The sequence below is a fragment of the Bos indicus genome, chromosome 15 (genome assembly GCF_029378745.1).
Source record: "Bos indicus isolate NIAB-ARS_2022 breed Sahiwal x Tharparkar chromosome 15, NIAB-ARS_B.indTharparkar_mat_pri_1.0, whole genome shotgun sequence".
NCBI lineage: Eukaryota > Metazoa > Chordata > Mammalia > Artiodactyla > Bovidae > Bos > Bos indicus.
Genome location: NC_091774.1, coordinates 25647969 through 25664717, shown reverse-complemented (window position 1 = coordinate 25664717; position 16749 = coordinate 25647969).

The window sequence follows — 16749 nt, the reverse complement described above, 5'->3', positions numbered from 1 at the left end:
GAAAGAGAAAATCTTGGAGGGAGGGAAAGAGTAAACCAGAGGAGCCAGCAGGGTCTGAAAGTCAGAACTGTCTCCCCAGCCGAGGAGTTTTTCAGGGTGAGAAACTCAGTCCCCCTTTCTCTCCTGACTCTCTCCACTGCTACTAATCCTAGCTGTGCTTTCTCACTTTTTTTCTCCCTTTCTCCTTTCGTCTTTGGTCACTGTCCCGTCTCTGGGAATTTTAGGGGGTCCTCTGGGCCCAAACAAAGCACAGGAACTGTTCCCTGGAAATTAGAACAGAAGAACCCAAGATCCAACCATTCTGCCTTTCATTGCAGATATCAAAGCTCATGGCGAGAAGCCGTTGATGGATTTGTTATCTCGAGGGAGCAGGGCGCTGTTACTCTCCCAGTCATCCCAAGAGACGTGGCTCCCACCAGCCCTCCCAGTCCGATTTCTGTCTCCCTCACCCACCTTCCAGCCCTGCCATCCCAGCAACCCCTCCCCAGACGCACTTGAGACGTCACCCCCGGCGGCCCGGCTCCCCCACGCCCCACGCCAGGCCAGCTTGACTGCGTGGTGGCTGGGAAAAGTGAAACGCTCTTTCCTTCATTATCAGAAAGAGTTTTATTCTGACTGAAGTGAACAATATGAAGAGACACTACAGAGCCCTGGCGGAGGATGAAAAGTTTCTTATATCCACAGAGCCGCACTTCAAAGTGTCCTGTGAGAAGGTTCCACTTTAATTAGGGGGAGGAAATTGCCATGTAACTTAATTAATATCAAAAACAGTTTTCCCTTAAATATAAGAAAGAAAGATGGCTCCATTGAGAAGGAGAAAGGATCTGACAGCAAATCTGGATAGGCTTGTTCACCTACAGAATAACAATAACCTTTGTTTGAATGACTCTGCATACGTCTTGGGTTGATTAAGAACTTAAAGCCACGGCAGGTTCTTCATGGAACAGAGGTTTTCATTTTCTATCCCAACACTGGCCTTTGTACAAAACAAATTGAAGACCTGAGATAGTTAATCTGGATATCTCAGGAGAGAAACACAGAAATCCTATTTTATTTCAATGATCTAAGAAGCATTTGCAGAGAATGCTTTGGCCAGCTGAGTCATGTGGCTCCTTCACACCCTCCCAGGAGACTTTTTGGGCACCATCTCTCCTGCAGGGCTCCCTGGCCCTGTCATCATGTCCCATGTCCCTTCCAGTCTTCTGGAAAGACTCCTAGGCATTTTCCTGGTTTCTCTTCTCTTTCCACAATCAAGCCATCATATCCATTCTGCCTTCTAATTACCACCTCTTAAGTCTATCTGCTACTCTGCTGCCACCTTGGGCAGGGGCACCTCCTATTTCTCCCAAAGGATTCCCAAGTAGGCTCCTAGATGGTCTTTCTGATTTCCCTCTTGTCCCTTGGAGTCTATTCCCCACCCAACAGCCAGAGAGATCTTTTATAATACAAAGTTACGCTATTCTCTGCTCAAAACCCTTAAATGGTTCCCTTTTACTCTTAAGATTTCTTGCCAAGGACCCTAAGGCACTATATGACTTTGTGTCTGCCTAAGTCTTTTACACTAGTTTTACCCTAGCCAGAGTCTCAGGGTCTTGGACACAGTGTTCCTTCTGTTTGGAACACTTTCCATACTTCCTCTACCCACTGGACCTTGGCCTAACTCATTCCTATACATCTTTTGAGTCACAATGTAAGCATCATTTCCTCTGGGAAGAATTCTGAGATACACACTCACCCCCAACACACACAGACATCAAAATGAAATCCCATATGACGTGCTCACATGGACTATTGCATTTCTTTGTAACCCATATCAAAGTTGTAATCAACTAGTTGTTTGGTCAAACAAGGCTTGATATTTATCTTTTGCCCTGGACTATAAGCTGGGGAGAAGCAAAGATGAAGTCTATCTTATAGCTGTTTGCTGAGTTGCCTGCATGTTATCACAGCAGACACTGATATAATCTCCATCAGGGCATTTCAATCTCATTACAAATCAAAAAAATACATCATTTTATTAAACCCATTACAGGAGTAAAATATGAAGCACAAAGGTTAGATGTTACCTCAAGTCCAGTAGTCATGTATGGATGTGAGAGCTGGACAAAAAGAAGGCTGAGTGCTAAAGAATTGATGCTTTTGAACTGTGGTGCTAGAGAAGACTCTTGAGAGTCCCTTGGACTGCAAGGAGATCAAACCAATCAATCCTAAAGGAAATCAACTCTGAATATTCATTGGAAGGACTGATGCTGAAGCTGAAGCCCTAATACTTTGACCACCTGATGCAAAGAACTGACTCATTGGAAAAGACCCTGATGCTGGGAAAGACTGAGGGCAGGAGGAGAAGAGGATGACAGAGGATGAGATGGTTTGATGGCATCATCGAATCAATGGACATGAGTTTGAGCAAGCTCTGGGAGATAGTGGAGGACAGGGAAGCCTGGTGCACTGCAGTCCACAGGATCCCAAAGAGTTGGTGATGACTTAGTGACTAAACAACAACAACCACAAAGTCATACAAGGTAGCAAAGGGTGTGTAGTCTGGCTCCTGGGTCCTGCTTTTTATCACTGGGGTATGCTCATTCAGAGGAAGGATAATATTCATTTGTGGAAATCAAGGAGGAGAGAAGGGAGGGAGAGAGGGAAGGAGGAAGTTAAAGAGGAGGGTGAAAAGAAGGAAGAAATAACCAGCCTAGAAATAGTTGCAGAATTAACCAGTGGCACCAGGCATGGTGGGCTGCCGTCTATGGGGTCGCACAGAGTCGGACACGACTGAAGTGACTTAGCAGTAACCAGGCATAATCCCAGAGACCCAGTTCTCAACTCAGGGAGGTACCCATTCCTACTTACTGCAATGTCTTTAACATTCCCAGGAAAGATCCCAGCCTTGTGATTTTTCCTAGATATGCTTCTTTACAGAACAAGTATAATCTAAGGATGTGTCTTGAGAAAGTTAAGACAAATTTTCTCTCTCCATTCTTTGCCTTTATCCCAACTTCTAGCCCCCTCACTTCCTGCAATAAACTGTGCAGCGAGGTGTCCTAGTGAGCAGTGAACCCACACAGAATCTCTTAATTTTGGGATGGTAATACAGAGATATTGGAGAAGGAAATGGCAACCCACTGCAGTGTTCTTGCCTGGAGAATCCCAGGGACGGGGGAGCCTTGTGGGCTGCCGTCTATGGGATCTCACAGAGTCGGACACGACTGAAGCGACTTAGCAGCAGCAGCAACACAGAGATACCCAACAACTGCCAGACACTGAGCAAATTACTGTCTCAAAGAAGTTTATAGTTTTGACATTAGATCTCACTATTTCCTTTCATTTGGGTCATATCTTTATGAAAGTGGGTTTTCTGAAGTTGCTGTGATAAAAAGCAAGTACTACATGAAAATCAATGTGGAACAAAAATTGAAGGCAGCAGTGTCCAAGGTTTGAGAAGTTGGGTGGTGCTCAACAGGTGCACACATCCCACTAGCAGATAATTATGAATATTTAAGAATGAAATGAAAATGTTTTTCCTTTTCATTTATGTATATATTTTCAAATAGCTATTGAGTTGTTAGGACATTAATACTTACTACATTGTTTGATCCTAACTGTATTAAAGATCGAACTGTTACTTCTCTTGACCTCTGGGTACCATAAAAAACTACTGAGACCAAAGATATCATGAATCAAGAAAATACGGGAATCTCTAGGGTAGGGGTTCCAAGGGATTGGTGTTGGGATTGACATACTAATAGGGCAGAGAGGGGAACGACCTCTCCCCTTAAAGAGGACCACCTCGGATAGGATTCAATTGTGCTCCAGGGTGATGTCGTCTTGGCAGATTACAGTACCTTCCAGTGAGTTAAGGGGGAAGGGAAGAAGCAGGCCGACTGGGGACCACGCCCACCGGCTCTCTGCACCAGGCTCCTCCCTGGACAGGTGCACACCCATCGACAGGCAGACACCCTGAGGCTTGAAGGATGGGCGTGTAATTGACAGTGTCTCAGCTGCCCTCAGAAAGCACTGCCTTCAGCCAGGGGTCTCTCCATCTCTCCACAACAGCAAAGAAAAGCCTCGTAACTCCCTGTGCTTCAAGCAAGGCCTTCTGTTCTCAGCACCGATGCTAGCTCGGCCGCCTCCCGCTCCAGAGAGCTCAGTGGAAACAGCCTTGGCGGGTGGACGACACGGGCAAGATGACAAGCGCTGTTAAATGCGGCAGCAGGTGACTGTGACGTGTGCTGAGGACCTTCCTTCTCTTGGGTTCCCAGAGCCTTCTCTCTTCTGTGAGAAGAACCTGTTCCTTCTCACAACTCCCCCCTGTGGCTGCCAGGGGGGCCACAGCGTGCCTCCCACATCCAGAGGCTGCCGTGCGGTTCTGGTCCCCTGAGGCCTCCCAGAGCAGAGGCGAGAGATGGCGGGTACTCCGGGCCCTCCTAGTGGGTCTTCTCCTTCAAAGCGTGGGACCTTCCCAACAGGGAGACCAAGACTCACCAGAGGGGAAGCTTTGGGTTGATTTCAGGTGCCTAACCACTCACTCATTCCCGGGCGCCAGGCACCGTTCATCTTTCTCAGCCCCTTCTTTCCGACAGCTCCAAGACACCCTGCCCTAGACGCCAGGTTTACAGCATTTGTAGTCTCTCAGTAGTTTCTCCTGGTGCCCTGCACATCTGAAAGGTAGTAAATGGAGAGAGTTGAGTGATTGGGAGCTGGCAGAGGTGTCTGCTCAGCCTCCTACCACAGCTCTCTCCCTTCTCCAGCCCAGAAGGGCTTACAGAGAGCTGTTCAGATCCTCATTCTCTTCTCCCCCACCTTGAAGGCCCTGGGTCTAACCAAGGGAGGCAAGCGCAGGACAGCCTCTTACCCTGCACTGCCCCAAAGCTAACGGCCATCTCTGTCTCCCCACCTGGGAGGTGCAGATCTAGAGGGAAGTGGGAAGGAAAGGAGAGACAGATGGGGCAGTAGCCGCTGGGGACCGCCCATTCTGGTGGCCCCAGCAGCCTGCGTTCAGGAGACCTGTGGTTGGGCAGCTCCCCAGAGCGGACCTGCTACCCAGAGAATCTACCTCATTTCATCAGAGCCAGGGACGTCTGTCTCCAGCTGCCATATCGTCAACCCCCCAGCTGTAGGACTTACTATAATTTCATACAGTTCTGTAGACAGATATTGAAAAGGCATCTGGAAAAATTGATAGCATATCAAGGCAAAGATTTCATAAAAGTCATTTTTTAAATGTCCAGCCATAGGTACTAGCTAGCATGCAGTCCTCACAGACACATGTTCAAGGTCCCCAAAGGCCTTTTTCCTGATCTCAGAGCGCCCCCTTTGGAAATGAGGCTCCTACTGCAACTGGCCTGCAGCCTTCTCTGCTCACGTTTGAGCTGGGGGAAGGCAAAAGAGAAAGGCCAGGGAGGGGGAAGGAAGAAGGGAGGAGGAGCTGGGAGAAGGGGGCAAGGGCAGAGGGAGAGGGAGCTGACCTCCAGGGGTCACGTGGTTACATGTTCTCACGTGCTGAGAACACTCAACATGTGTGACCTCATTACAACTCACATGCAAAATAAGCCCCCGGCCCCAGTTTAATAACAGAGATACAGAGAGACCAAAGGACACAGGAAGGGTGGCTGTCGGGGCCAATGGTCCCCAAGATGACCAAGTACATGCTCTTTGGTTAGAGAAAACTGTGGCTCCCTTCTCAACTCTCTCCGGCTTTCAGATTCTCCGCTGAAATCACAATGAGAAGGAACAACCATGTTCAAGGAACTAATGAGAAGTTTCAGGGGGGTTGACTGCAGGTGGAGAGCACACTTGAACTAACAATAGTCAAGGGCAGAACTCACAAATACACCCTTTTCCCTGCAGTTTCGTCTTGTTTTGCTTCCTCCCGAGAGTCTCACAGGTGGCAGCCTCCAGGGCAAGAAAAGAGCCCTGGGTTTGGAATCAGACACCTGCTCTGGCACGTCGGCTTAGGCCTCAGCAGGGTTTGGCCAGTAAGGAAAGAAACTGTTAGGGTTCTGGTTTTGGGGAGGGGAGGGAAGTCAGGAGGCTGTTTCAAGGGCTGTAGAAGCAGTATCTAGTGATCACACAAAGAGGAGCAGGGAGCTAATCCAAAGTACAGGGAGAAATCCAGGATCCTAGGGTAAGAGGCCAAGTCAGGAGCCAGAGGGTGGCCGATTTTGGAGCTAGAAACAGGAGAAGAGAAAAAAAAAGGGCAGTTCTCCAGAAGGGAGACCTCTGTTGAGTCAGGGGCAAAAGGGGAGCTCTTATCTGGAAGCATCTTAAAGATACGTTCCTTTGAGTGGGTCTGGGGATGCAGAGAGCCAGAGGAAGATCTGTGAGTGCTCAGGATGCAGTGGGGGTACACAGGGTGTGAGCTTGACCTTGAACCCAAAGCTTTCTTTTGGAGTCTCTTTTGAAGGAGTCTAGGATGAGAACAGAGGAAGTCGTGCGCTAAGGTATCTCTTTGGCAGGAACGTTGCTTCCCCGTGGACCTGTGCTTGAGTAGAAGCCCGCTCCCCTATTTCTTTCATGGCAGGGAGCGAATCTGCAGGGTTAGTGAGCCTGAGATCACTTTATTCATCCCTCTGCCTCCATGCCCCACTGCCTTCCAGTCCTTTCAACCACACCAGAGTCAATTCTACTTTGAATATGAGAGAGGGTTCGAAAGAGATTTCTGTGCTTGTCCTTCCCAAATAGCACTCTGGAGAGTCAGGAGTAGAGGGAGAGAGGCCGGCTTTGGCTCAATGATGTTGTGATGAAGGGAGACAGGAGATTACACTGGTGTACAAGGGGTGAGCCTGGAGCTCAACCCCTGCTCCTCAAAGCACTGAACCCCTGATTCTGTCTGATGACTATCTTCATGAGCAAGCATGTCAGTGGGGTTGGGCAGAGAAGGCAGGTCTATTTTTATAGGGGCAAGAAATTGGGGGTACTTTTTTAGAAGGACTTTGTTGAGGAGTCAGACATGAAAGAGTTTGGACCCTCCCTCTTGCCCTGCCTAACCTGTGAGCTGATGTGATCTCTTGTAATAGAATAACTATGATAAAACTAAGGTCACTATTGGAACCCTAGGTGGGCAACTCAATATTTCAAAGAAGAAAAACACTATTTCCAAGCCCTAGTCACTCAGAAACTTGCCTGTCAAATGTGAGACAATGTTGAAAACACTGTTTATCATCCAATGTCTCCCAAAAGAAGGGTCACATGAGGATTTCCTATCAGCATTTAAAACAAAGACATTATTTATGCCCTAAGAATAGGGGCTAGTGGGGAAGTGCGTTTCTCTCTTTTAAATGATGAAAACGATGGTAATTTGCCATGTTTCTTTTTTGCCTTAGCTACCAGGGAGCTCCAATTAGATTTTTTGTTAATTGTGATAAACATGCTAATTAATCCTTTGGATGACTATGTTTGTTAGTCTTCAGCTCTGGTTTCCCTCTTTGATTTCTCTTTCTTTATTTTTGTAGGTGTCCTTTGTTTAAACTGTTCAAACCATCTTTGGAAAGAGGTAGATATTTCCATAAGGGACAGCACGCTGCTTAATGCACATTCATGGCCATAGCTGGGTAAGCCACGCAAAGAGTACATTCTTTTGGCAGGAACCCACATTACATCAGCACTGTCTTCAGAGATAAAGGCCAGTCTTCTGTGTTCCTCCCCTGCCTCTTCCCCTGCCACCACCCTCACAAGGACAAAGTGTCGAGGGCATTCTTTAATCTCCTCGCTTTTAATTGGTGAGAGAAAGTAGTGCCACTCATCAGTGCTCTAAGTTGGAGGGATTTAATTAGATCTAATGACCAGATAAATGGAGAATTCTGAGCAAGGACCTTTGGGGACTGAATGGTGTGAAGAGGATTATGTTGTTATATTTCCCTGTACTCCTTCCTGTGGCCGCGGCCACGACGGAAAGAGAAGCCGGGCACTAACAGCAGTCAGATGTGGACACTATTGGTGGGGAGAAGGTCATCTCTGAGCCCTGGTGGAGAAGGCATTCGGAGCAAAGGGTGAGGTGGGAGTGAGCTCTCTGGAGTATCCGACATTTGACTACCTTGCCTGAGTCATTCTCACGCTCTGGCGGATCCTGTCTTCCACTTGACTTGTTTCCCAGGCTTTCTATCTGCCTGTGACCCTGGCATCTTTCTCACCCATGAGAAGAGCCACAGCTTGGCCCTAGAATGGGTAGATGTGTTCCCTTGTCAGACTGCCCATGTACAGCTGCTAAACCGACCTGTCCCCTTCTGACAAGTTGCCTTTATCTAGTCTGAGCGGGATCATTTTGAATATCCACGTGCTGTCACTTAGGGCCTGGAGTGTCAGATTTCTCCCCCTTCCAAGATCATCTGTCACAGTGACTAGGGTATTCTGGTCCTAACAGCCCCGAGGGAAAGTTCTTCGGGCTGAAGGGAAGCATGGGGGAGAAAGGGATTGAAGTCTGTCGGCAAATACTCCATATCTGACTCATTCTCAAATTGCGAGTGGGGGAAGGGGTGGTGAATTCTTCCCTAGAGAAAGGTCAGTTGAAGCAGTGAGGCTTAAGAGGAGGAGAAAGAGCTTTTATTGAGGTTTCATCATAAGTTCAGCATTTGGTCAGATACTCACACCTGTCATATCACTTCATTTCTATAAAATTACAGCCTGGTACCTGATATGTCCTCGATAAGCATAAGATGAATAATTGAATTTTCCAGAGAGGTTACCACTATCCTTATCAGACAGAAGGGAAAACCAAAGTTTCAGAAAAATGAGCAATTTGCTGAAGTTTACTCACCAGGGGAGCTGGAATTTGAGCTGAGGTCATTCTTTCTGATGTCAGCAACACTCTCTTTCCAGTTTGACATGAGGGCAAGACTTTGACCACAGCCCTTTCTGGGCTGTCTCCAAACCACAGTCCCTTCAAACGAGGCTTGTGTGTGGTTTGATGTCATTAGATCTCAATTTGCTCACTGGTAAAATGGACTGGCTGGGGCTTTGTGCCAATGCTTCGTGACGAAGGACATAGCCACTGTTTTCTGTTTGTTGTTTTTTCCCCCAGAGATATGGTAAAGCTGAGATAATTTGTATGGAGGCTGCCTCTCCTCTAAATCCAAACCCCACACTTCATGATAAACAGCATTAATGTGATAGCTCTATGTATTATATATGGCCCCCTGAGCCAGGAGATAGATTTACACATGTGCTAAATATATTCCACCAGTGCCTCGGAGTGATGCTTTGTATCAGTGGCTCTGGACACCTAGAAGCAGCAGCTCAGGTCATTAAGAAAACACACACACACACACACACACACACACACACACACTGCAGCCATTCTAGGAACACAGAACCAACAGGAGACAGATGGGGAGGACTCTGGCAGGAAGGTCTCACTTACAAATACAAATGACAAATAACTTCTTGTTCCAACTCTCTGTTCTTAGAGATAAAGGAGCTGTCAGGGTTATCTTATCCCTTTACTTCTCAGAATTATTTAAATGAAAGTAGAGTTCAAGGCCAAATTATTTGAATTGGCTACATTTCTGGTTTAGTTTGGCCATGGAAAGATGTCTGTGGTTTTGAAGTTGAAAACATGCCAGTCGCTGAGCCCCATGCTATGGTCCAGGGGTTCCTAAAATACACTGATCATCCTTCCTCAAGATAATTGTTACCTTTCATCAAGTATTATGTCCCAGGGCCTATATACCAAAGGCTTCAAATCAAAGATCCCATTGACTTCCCACACCAATCTTACAAATTTTATTCGGCCCATTTTACAGATGAGAACATTGAAACTTAGGAAACTAGTAACTTGTCCACAAACATGCAACTAGCTAAAATCAGCAGAAAAAAGGTATGAACCCAGGACTGCCTGAGTCTTAACTACACAAGACCACAGATTTCAGTGAGATGTGTGTTATGGCAGAAAGTGAAGAGGAACTAAAAAGCCTCTTGATGAAAGTGAAAGTGGAGAGTGAAAAAGTTGGCTTAAAGCTCAACATTCAGAAAACGAAGATCATGGCATCCGGTCCCATCACTTCATGGGAAATAGATGGAGAAACAGTGGAAACAGTGTCAGACTTTATTTTTCTGGGTTCCAAAATCATTGCAGATGGTGACTGCAGCCATGAAATTAAAAGACGCTTACTCCTTGGAAGGAAAGTTATGACCAACCTAGATAGCATGTTCAAAAGCAGAGACATTACTTTGCCAAAAAAAGGTCTGTCTAGTCAAGGCTATGGTTTTTCCTGTGGTCATGTATGGATGTGAGAGTTGGACTGTGAAGAAGGCTGAGCACCCAAGAATTGATGCTTTTGAACTGTGGTGTTGAAGACTCTTGAGAGTCCCTTGGACTGCAAGGAGATCCAACCAGTCCATTCTGAAGGAGATCAGCCCTGGGATTTCTTTGGAAGGAATGATGCTAAAGCTGAAACTCCAGTACTCTGGCCACCTCATGCAAAGAGTTGACTCATTGGAAAAAACTCTGATGCTGGGAGGGATTGGGGGCAGGAAGAGAAGGGGTCAACAGAGGATGAGATGGCTGGATGGCATCACTGACTCGATGGACGTGAGTCTGAGTGAACTCCGGGAGTTGGTGATGGACAGGGAGGCCTGGTGTGCTGCGATTCACGGGGTTGCAAAGAGTCGGACATGACTGAGTGACTGAACTGAACTGAAATGAACTGGACTGCTGGGGCCAAAGCTAAGGGAATTTACAAAAAAAAAAAAGAAATTTCACGATTTTTTTTACAATCATGTACAGTGTACCATGGAGAGTACACAGTCTTGAAGCATCTTAGGCTAGGTTCTTTAAGAGGCAGACAGAAACAAGTGACAATTCTCTTTCATTCATGCATTGATTCATCTTTGCTTTAATTCAGATGTTGAACCAACATATCCTGAACTCTTCACTGGAAATTAATAACACCTGATCTCTATACTCAGTAAGCTCACAGTTTAACGGTGGAGGTGGGGGGTGGGAACCAACTTATAAATTGATGACAGCACTGCCATTACATGCTTTGGTGCCTGGGAACTGTGCAAGCCCAGAGGAGGGTCATCCAGACCAGAATAGAGCAAAGGAGCAAAAGTCTTCAAATATAAAAGAAATTTTGAGTTCTGTTAGTGTGATCTTGAGCCAGTTCAAACTCTTTTTGCTGGATGGCAGAGATATCAGTCTAATGATATTGCCAATCCTAAAAGAGTCAGGTAGAGGATGAAATGAGTTAATGTAAATTGAAAGCACTATTATTCATCATCATAATAGCAAAGATATAAACTATGGGAAAGGTAAGTATGAAAAGGTATAAAAGTAATGCAAATATTTCTATAATATAGGATTAAGTAAGAGTATACTAAAACAGGTATGGCTACACCAGGGAAATGACTTGATATCCCTGGAATTTTGAAATCACCAGCCTCAAATTTCTCCATTTGGGATTAAGGAGGAAAAGTATTTTCAGAAATCGGCAGGTGTAATTAATTCTCCCTAGAGTAGGAGAATAAAAAACATAATTAATACTTTCCATTAGACCTCACAGAAATCAATCAAATCCTAAGCATGTCCTGGCTGTAGCCATGTGCCCAGCACTGTGGGGGTTTGTATGTAGAACTCCAAAGAGCTAGTGAGTTAGTTGGAAATAAATAAATACACATATTAAATACTTAGCTCCAAAATTTTCGGACTCCAAAATCACTGCAGATGGTGACTGCAGCCATGAAATTAAAAGATGTTTACTCCTTGGAAGAAAAGTTATGACCAACCTAGATAGCATATTCAAAAGCAGAGACATTACTTTGCCAACAAAAGTCCATCTAGTCAAGGCTATGATTTTTCCAGTGGTCATGTATGGATGTGAGAGTTGGACTGTGAAGAAAGCTGAGCGCCAAAGAATTGATGCTTTGGAACTGTGGTGTTGGAGAAGACCCTTGAGAGTCCCTTGGACTGCAAGGAGATCCAACCAGTCCATTATGAAGGAGATCAGTCCTGGGTTCCTGGGTATTCTTTGGAAGGACTGATGCTAAAGCTGAAACTCCAGTACTTTGGCCACTCAGGCGAAGAGTTGACTCGTTGGAAAAGACTCTGATGCTGGGAGGGATTGGGGGTAGGAGGAGAAGGGGACGACAGAGGATGAGATGGCTGGATGGCATCACTGACTCGATGGACATGAGTCTGAGTGAACTCCGGGAGTTGGTGATGGACAGGGAGGCCTGGCGTGCTGTGATTCATGGGGTCGCAAAGAGTCGGACACAACTGAGCGACTGAACTGAAATAAACTGAAATACTTAGCTATCAAACTGCAACTAACTCTGGTCACTGTGGGAGAAGGAAAATTTTAGCATAAGCTCAAGCAGTGAGAGATGCTTTGATGGAAGCGATGGAAACGCTTAAAGAAAGGCTAAGATTTGGAGGCTTCCCTGGTGGCTCAGTGGTAGAGAATCTGCCTGCCAATGTAGGATACATGGGTTCCATCCCTGACCTGGATGATCGCACATGCCACGGAGCAGCTAAGCTTGTGCACTGCAACTAGTTAGCCTGTGCTCTAAGAGTCTGGAAGCCGCAACTACTGAGCCCATGTGCTGCAGCTACTGAAGTCTGCTCACTCTAGAGCCCGTGCTCTGCAACAAGAGAAGCCACCACAATGAGAAGTCCATGCACCACATACAGAGAGTATCCCCCACTCACCACAACTAGAGAAAAGCCCACGCAGCAACAAAGACCCAGCACAGCCAAAAATAAGTAAATAAGTGATGTAGAGCATTTGCAGATGGGGACGCCAGGGTAGATCTGGAAGGACCTGGCTAGAGGGCTATCGAAGCAGAGTCAGCGACAGCAGAATAGGTTGGATGAAACCAAATTATATTCTGAGCTGCAGAGTCTAGATTTGATGCTTCTGCCAAGTTGACTCTTTTTAGTCGGTTCATACCACGGACTGTCATGACAGAAGTTTTGTTTTGTAACAGATTGAGGGGTGGCTTGGGGAAAAAACAAGAACGAGTAGAAAGCCCAAAGCAGAGACTGTGATCTTCGCTCCATTAATGAGGATGCATTTGCAAGAACAAAGAAGAAAGGGCAGATCTGAAGGGAAATGATAGGGCTGGGAGTATTAGAAATAAAAATGAGAAGTGGAGAAGAAGAAAAAGTCAAAGAATCCTGCCGAGAGTCTACGGGGCTGGGAAACCAGAAGAAAAATGGTGCCTCTGGAGGGGGAGCCAGCATTTGGAAAGAGGAAACATAGTGACTTTAGGTTTGAAAGTGTCAGTGTGAGGTGCTGGGAAAGTCATTCCAACGGGAAAAAGCATGTCATATAAGCGCTCGGGATAATGAGATTGAAACGGCAGCAGTGAGATCAGGACTGGATATGTACACAGGAGAGATGTGCTGGAGGTGGCAGTCAACAAGCTCTTGGAGGAAGTAGTTAGAAGGACAAAGGGAGAAGGGCTTAAAAAAAGGTTCCCAAAGAATCCTTACATTTAGGAGAGCAGGATGAAAATGAAACATTAAAGAAGATAGCTGAGGAACAATGCAAGAGGATGGGAGAAGAACCTCCCCCCCACCAAAATCTGATATATGATGATCAACGTAGGTGAGACTATCACACATGAGGGACTTGTCAGTGGTGCCACACAGCAGAGATCAAGAATAGCAGAGCAAACGGCTGAAAAGGCTATTTGTTCTGCAAGAAGACATATCAGTCTAATTTGGGAACAAACACCAGCTTGTATGGGACTTCCCAGGTGGCTTATCAGGAAAGAATCTGCCTGCAATTCAGAAGACATTCAGGAGACATGGATTCGATCCTTGGGTCGGGAAGATCCCCTGGAGAAGGAAATGGCAACCCACTCCCGTATTCTTGCCTGGGAAATCCCATGGATGGAGGAGCCTGACAGGGTTGCAAGAGTCAGGCACAACTGATTGGCTAAGGAAAAACAACCAGCTTGCATGAAAACCAAGACTGGGATAGCAGGAAGTGATATCTGCAAAGACCATAAGCCTGAAAAGTTAACCTGGAGAAAGGAAGAGGGGAAATTAGAAAGTATGATAGAATCAGACACAGGGCTTTCTGCAGTATAGAGACTGTAGCACGTGGAGAAAAAGAGACTGAAGCTGGCAGAGATGGAGGAGAAGGAGGACCTAGCTATATCTTGTGGAAGCAAACTTCCAGAGGAGTCATGGGTTCTGAGTTCAAAGGAAGCAGTTGGCTTTAAATAAGCACAGAGATACATTTTCCTTTGAGAATAAAGGGGAAAAGTCCACCACAGAGACAGAGTTTTTATGTTGTGAGAATGAGTATACGATATGTTCCAAAAGATGGCTTTAGTCTCCCACCAATCTGAAATGGCCGTGTGTCTATCACAAGTGAGGAAGATATCTTTGAAGGTGTAAGTTACCCAGATCTTCGGACTGTTACTGCAGCATGCTATGCTATGCTAAGTCATTTCAGTCGTGTCCGACTCTGTGCGACCCCATAGACGGCAGCCCACCAGGCTCCCCCGTCCCTGGGATTCTCCAGGCAGGAACACTGGAGTGGGTTGCCATTTCCTTCTCCAATGCATGAAAGTGAAAAGTGAAAGTGAAGTCGCTCAGTCGTGTCCGACTCTTCGCAACCCCACGGACTGCAGCCTACCAGGCTCCTCCGTCCATGGGATTTTCCAGGCGAGAGTACTGGAGTGGGGTGCCATTGCCTTCTCCAACTGCAGCATAAGGCAACCCATCCTGGTTAAATGCAAGGAGAAAGTTGCCTCCTGAGATTAGAACAGCAGGAAGAATTGAGATTTTAAGGGGAAAATAGTTACAAAATAACTGCAGGAGTATCCAAGTGATTCAAAAGATTCTTTTTCAGACCATATGTTTCTAAAATTTCAAACCTACAGAAAAGTACAGAAACTGGTATAGTGACCACCCATAGACCCTTCACCCAGATTCACCAACTGCTCAACATTTTGCACATTTTCTTTTTCTCTCTGAGTATAATGTATAGACACACACACACACACACACACACACACACACACACACGCCCTTTTTTTTATTTAAAAAGAACATTTGAAAGTAAGTAGCAGGCATCACATCAGTTCACTGTGAGTATTTCAGCAGATGTCTTTTAAGAATAAGGGTGTTCTGAACTTACGGTGGCTGGGGGGAAGGATGCAGGGAATAGTTAGGGAGTTGGGAGGGACATGTACACACGCCTATATTCAAAATGGATAACCAACGAGGACCTTCTGTGTGGCACAGGAAACTCTGCTCAATGTTATGTGACAGCCTGGCTGGGAGGGACGCTTAGGGGAGAATGGGTACATATATATGTATGTACATATATACATATATATGTATAGCTGCATCCCCTTGCTGTTCACCTGAAGCTGTCACAACATGGTTACTCAGCTATACCCTACTGAAAAATAAAAATTAGAAAAAAGAATAAGGTTGTTCTCCTATAGAACTACAATACCATTATTATACCAAAAAATTTCATAGTAATACCCTAATTTTATCTCATATACTTGTGTGTTTAGTCATGTCTGACACTTTGTGGCCCCATGGACGGTAACCTGCCAGGCTCCTCTGTTTATGGAATTTTCCAGGCAAGAATACTGGAGTGGGTTGCCATTTCCTTCTCCAGGGGATCTCCCTGACCCAGGGATCAAACTTACCTCCCTGGTGTCTCCTGCATTGGCAGGGAGGTTCTTTCCCCTAGCGCCACCTAGGAAGCTCTTATCTAGTGTACATCCATTTTCAAAACTTCCCATGTGTTCTTAAATTTACTTCACAGCTGTTTCCACCCCCCACAATTACGATCCCATCAAAGATCACACGCTGTGCTTGGTACATACGTATTTACCCAAAAGCAGTAAGGTTGCCTAGGCAGAATTTGGATAGCCTGATCTTTTAATAAGCTAGATTTGCTCCATGGGGAAACAGGAGTTGCAGCGTGTATGGAGATTGACTTGGTTGGAGAACACAGGCCTTTGCCTGAGGTTATCTGTCATGGTAACGGTGGTGGTGATGAGACGATGATGAGGAAGATGAAAAGGAAGATGAATGAGGCATGGCATCAAAGGAAAATGACAATTTTCAGATATTAAAGGGCCAACAAAGAAAAAATTAGAAATATGATTTGGCAATATAAAAATTAATATTAATTAGACTCTTTATGCTCTACTAAAAATGCTTAATTATATGCATTAAATAAGATATCATTAAATGTATGTGAAATTAATTTGTTCTAAGCTCTCTCAACATACATGCTCAATTTGCAAGTAGTGGCTCCTCCCAACTTAATTAATTAGAGTTGGCATTGATGATGGAATACTTATTTATGGACCAGGTGCCATGAAAGAGGAATGGGCTATGTACACTACAGGGAATGCCAAAGGGGATTTAAGATATGAGAGACTGAGAAGCCTAGAATCTCAGAGCTAGTGTGACCTTTGTGGTTATTTATTTCAATACATCCCTTTATATCATAGGGATCTATGATGGCTATAATACAAGGCTATGTGCTACTCTCAATATTTCAAGATGACTAACAGAAATGCTAGATTTACTCATGATAAGGCTACACAGGCTAGATAAAGTATCAGCATTTTTAATTTTGTGTTTTATCTTTGCTTGTAATAAAATTAACACTTTATAGTCCAATAGCAGTTAAATATGTCTTTGATGGATGGACACGAGATGAGTAACAAACTTTGCTTTAATCAGAGAGTTTATTTCGGTAGAAGAGATTTTTTGAAGCTAGGGAAAAGGGCACAGTGCAGAGGGAACTAATAGTGAAAGTCCTCAGA